This window comes from Camellia sinensis, chromosome 1 (assembly GCF_055761805.1).
Source record: "Camellia sinensis isolate YWXY chromosome 1, ASM5576180v1, whole genome shotgun sequence".
In the NCBI taxonomy this organism is placed as follows: domain Eukaryota; kingdom Viridiplantae; phylum Streptophyta; class Magnoliopsida; order Ericales; family Theaceae; genus Camellia; species Camellia sinensis.
Genome location: NC_138961.1, coordinates 7,179,640 through 7,184,890, shown reverse-complemented (window position 1 = coordinate 7,184,890; position 5,251 = coordinate 7,179,640). Strand labels below are relative to the sequence as shown.

General features: G+C 36.5%; 1 long non-coding RNA gene across 1 annotated transcript; it reads right to left on the bottom strand.

Annotated features, from left to right (window-relative positions):
- Nucleotides 1–232: 232 nt before the first annotated feature.
- On the bottom strand, nucleotides 233–4,240 carry LOC114260447 (uncharacterized). Its single transcript, XR_014331138.1, has 2 exons — nucleotides 3,916–4,240; nucleotides 233–957 (listed from the first exon to the last, which is right to left on the bottom strand). It is a non-coding gene; the product is annotated as an uncharacterized LOC114260447 (long non-coding RNA).
- Nucleotides 4,241–5,251: the final 1,011 nt, after the last annotated feature.

Genomic DNA, 5,251 nt, shown 5'->3' with positions numbered 1-5,251 from the left:
TAATCATCTACTTTCATGAAAGAGTGTCCTATTCCTCATATGGAGAGACCAGATGCTAAGAGTCAACATTCTTCCTATAAGTAGAACATATTAAAGGGCTCTTCTAATGAATTGCTTTCTAAAAACAGTTCCTGCAAAAGCAATTTCAAATACTAACAGCACAAGTAATCATACATAAGCACTTTCAACATTCCAAAAACACAACCAACAATAGAGAGTGGGAGAGAGAGAGAGCATTTTGAAAATTTTAAATACAAGACTACCGCCAATATATTCGCCAAAACATGTGCTACATGACTAAAATAAATGAATGAAATCACTCCCACAATTCAACCACGAACTAAATCCAACATAATACTCCTACAAATAGATCAACCGCCACATCTCAAATCCTGAACATAAATCCAAATATAAACTGCCTACGAAATAGTTACACAGACGCATCTAGTCACACACACAACAGACAGAAAATGGACATATCTGACACCATAATCGGAACACCAAAGATTTGGACAATAACTGACCCCTTCAAGCTCCACAAATCCGCCCATTTCCACATCCGCCCATTTCTATTCCGCAATTAATCCTTTGATGAAGGGTTGACATCTGAACTGTTCTCTTTCTGGCTTGGAGAATGCATTGAAGCACGCAATTGTTGTGAGTGCTGCTCCTGCTGCTGTTGCTGCTGCCGAAGTTGTTGCTGCTGAAATTGGTGTAGTTGATGTTGTGAAAACTGGTGGTGCTGCTGCTGCTGCAGCTGCTGCTTCTGGAGATGAATTTGGAGTTGCTGAAACTGTTGGACAGTCAAGAGAGTGTGCATAGGATGATTGTTGGGATAAAATTGTTGGTTGGCTCCAAACGATGGAGGAAAGTTCATCATTGGTCCATCGTTCGGAATAGTTTGGCCAGTCAGTACTTTCAAATGCTGAATCTCCTCTTTCAGTGCATCATTTAATGCTACATACAAGAAAAATGGAAGCAAAATAGTGTTATCATTAATATATTGATGCCAAAAAGGGGGAATGTTCAGCCCATATGTGCTAAATAGTATGCAAAATCCATTAACTTGTTTCACAAACACAACCTTCACCTACTTAGCATAAGAAAATCCTTCTTTCCTAGTCTAATCAATCAAATTTAATTTGGCTCTCAACAATTAATCCCAACATAGGCACAATTATTGGTCTAAGAGATGCAGAAATAGTACTAGTACTACAAGATGTACTCTGGAAAAAACTTCCGATTTCCAGTTATAAACAATTAAATCCAATGCTTCCTTTTTGAGTTTTTCACTGCTGCAGGGAACTCTTCCATAGTTTTTTTTTTTTTTTTGATTAGCTATATAAAACCACAAAGGAGGAAACATGACAAAGGATTGACAACAGAATATAGAGAAAATTTTATTGGAATTCTGAACACAAGCTTCGCGAAGGGATGGTCGACCCTCAAGCCCCAATAAAACTTGCATAGAACTCCACAGCTTTCACCCGTTACAAAACTACCATTATAGACTAAGAAGCACGACCACTTATAAGGTGTCATGTCTATGTCGAACACTGACAACACATGTCGCGCACACGTCCAATACTGTCATTTTTTTTAAACCCAAACACAGTTAAGACACTGACAAACACATTACAAGTTTGAAGAAAATAACTTGAAAACAAAAACATAGATTTATACCTACTAATTCTTCCTCTTTTAGAGTTTAGGAATTAATGTGATATTTTTTTATCATCATTAGATGAAATATTCATATATATATATATATATATATAAACATAAATTAAATATAAAAAAAATCCCATATTTAGTGCGTGTCACCCGTTTGTCATGTCAAGCATTTGTTTCCTAAATTGTTGTGTCAGCATGTCCAAATTGTGCAGCGTGTCCATGTCTGTGCTTCCTAGATTGTAGCTAAGTCACAAAAGGAAAACTGCACTCTTTATTACATCCATTGAGGAAGACATACAAGAGAATACTGGAAATGATTTTATTTGAATACTAAAAATAAGATTCAAGGACAGGTGACTGAACCTCTAGCCCAAATACAGTATATATAACACTCCACAGCTCTCACTCCTGTTCTCTGACAAGACCTATGTTACATGGACTCTATCACTTCTACTATACCATGTCCACCAAACATTACAAGCATAAGGATTGGGGATATGTGTCCAACAACATAGTATCCAATTTCACTACTTGCATCAACTAATTTTATATGATGTTTGAAGAATATATTTACATTTGCTAGTACAGAAACATTTCTAACTTCTCACACGAACGAGAGACATAAATTCCATATTTTTCCTAAATCTCATTTAATTTGAAATACATTTCCAAATAAATTGGGTTTAAAAATATTATGCAATATATGCGTGTTTAAGACGTGTCCCTGTATCCATACCTACCTTTTAAATGCATATCCTAATATCCTACGATTTAGTTTAAGAAGATCTGACGGTTGGACACACAACGAGTCCATGTAACATAGCACAAGAGCCAAGACTACTAATTGAACTCTTTATTACACAAGGACAAAGTCAACTATTCACAATTGTCTCCATTCCCCTAGGTCTTCCAAGTCTTCTACATATTTATTTTCAATGAAAATTTTATTACCTACATACACCTGCACCAACAGAAAAGAACCTTCTCTCTCACAGGTTTAATTTCCATGGCAACAGTGACCATTACACTAGTCGATACAGTAATTTAAAACCATGCTTCTGATACCTCACTGGGGCCTTCACATTTTGCCCAATGGTCTTCAGATCCCTTCCTTCCACCCCCATACAGGATGAAATCCAGAAGCATCTCTGCCACACCTATGCACCCATCACCATACTTAAAGACTTTGAAAGGCAAACCCTACTCTTCTCAGACTCTAGATGGCAAATCCCGCTCTAGATAATAATTTTTGAAGAATTCATCAAGAAAATTGGTTGCACCTGTCTTCAACTAGCCTAAGTTGAAAGAAAAGAATTCATCAAAAAAAATTATTTATATTTTTTGGAAAATTTTGATAAACCTCTAATTTGAACAAGAGTGTTAAGATGAGTTAGGTTTTCCCATATCACACTAATCTTGCACACAACTTTCAAATCCAAAATTTCATATCAGGAAGTACTAAACAATCTAAGAAGGCTCTTTTGATTCTAACATATTAATCAGAAACTCAAACAAGGTCTACAATTTCTTACATATCTATTGGTTTTCATAACAAAATCATATGATCAAAACAAGACCCAGATAAATTATTCTATCAAACAACACCATTCAAGCTCGATCCACAGATCATTTTAAGATAAGTAAATACACCAATTAGATTATATTATTTTATTATAACTTTTCCTTTACACATTATTATGTTAAAATTAGTGTTTGTTTTATATGTCTAGATTTTTTATTTTACTTGTGTCTAATAAAAATTTTGATCTGCCAAACTTTTTTTTTTTAAAAAAAAAAAGAAAAACTAAAACTTAAAAGTAATTTTGTAGCTTAAAAACAGAGAAAATTTATTTTATATAAAAATTTACATTGTAAAAAAAACTCGTTTAGATTTTTCTCCTTAGGTGCACTTTTAGATTTTCTCAAAAAAGCTTGAGCTGGGTCGCCTGTGTGTTTAATCATCATGTAGATGTATAATGCTATAGCAAAGAGAAAGCAATTAAAAAAATGCCAATATGATTGAGAACCAATGTTAATTTTCAATGTGAACAAAACTTAATATCATCAGCTATTCACTTTTTAGGGTTAGGGTTTTGAAATCAAAGCCCTATCTTGGGTGGTTACAGATGTTAATTTTGACTGAGAACAAACCTTAATATTAGATATTCAATAAGGGTTAGGGTTTTGAAATCAAAGCCCCAATGGCATAGCTATCTTGGGTGGCTGTAAATAGGAACATACCTGACCTACAGAAGAGAGCTCTCGTAAATATTCAATTCGACTAGAAGGGAAAATATTTGCTGACAAACCCATGGTGGAGACGTGAACAGATTGATGGCTTGTGAAGAAGATGTCGACAACGTTGGCGTGAATCGCCGACGGGGCTGGTGGTCTTTGGCCATGGCGGAAGCTTCTGCTACGGTGGAAGAGAAGAGAAAGGTGAAGAACGGTGGCCCCGACGCTTGACCGTTGGACTTCGACAATCGCTACAGCTTCGGTTATGGTAGAACAGAGGAAGGAGGAGAAGAGAAGAGCAAGAGCACGAAGCAGAGCAAAAGAGGGAGGCAATTGGCTTGGGACCGTTGGACTTCTGATTTACTTTGCTGTGTTTGGCAACCGGTTAGACCGGTTGCCAATTCCAAATTAAATTATTAAAATAATTTAGTTATGTGATAGTTATGAGATAATATGGTATATATAAATAACTAAATATAACTAAGTTACGAGTTAATGTGAAAATAGTTATGATTTATATGATATTAGTTATGATATCAAATCATATAATCTCATAACTAATGTATGGTACATCCAAATGTACCATAGCATAACCCCTAATTGAAATCATGAACTAAAACGAAATTCCTGTTAAAAATAAATAAAAATTTAGATGATTGAAAACTTCTCAAGGCAGATAGTTTGAACTGGGCAAACAGAAAGAAATTTGAATCCCAGCATTATAAAATTATATGTTGATGGGCCAAGTTCATTTGAAAAGTAACGAAGTTTCTCTGCATGTCAAATAATCAAACTGTGTGGAAATTTACAAATTTATCCTACCGTGTTTAGTTTTCTGGTTTCATCTTTTATAGCGATCCCGGGTTTACCCTTGTTGTACAGTGATCCGGACATGTGTCCGTGGATGTTGGTGGTTGTTTATTATTTTGTTTACATCCTTTTTACTTCGTAATTGAGTTATAGGATGTGTTGGGCAGGTTTGTTACAGGTTGGTTGAGTTTAGAAACCAAAACTAGTTGCCCAGGTTTTGGCCTGTACGCTCGAGCGGGGGTTTTGGCGCTCGAGCGGAGATTACACCCATTCAGTATTTTCCTGTGCAGCGTTGTACGCTCGAGCGTGGTATTGGCCGCTCGAGCGGGGTTGTCTGAGTGCCGCTCGAGCGTAGAGTTGGAAGCTCGAGCGGAGGCCTGGTTCTGTATAAATGCTGGGAGAGTGCATCCGGCGCTCGAGCGGAAGTTTGGACGCTCGAGCGGGAGTCTGCGAGTGACGCTCGAGCGGGGTGTTTTACGCTCGAGCGGGAGACTGGGTTTAAGTCCCGAAATTGTGACTTTTCAAATCACTT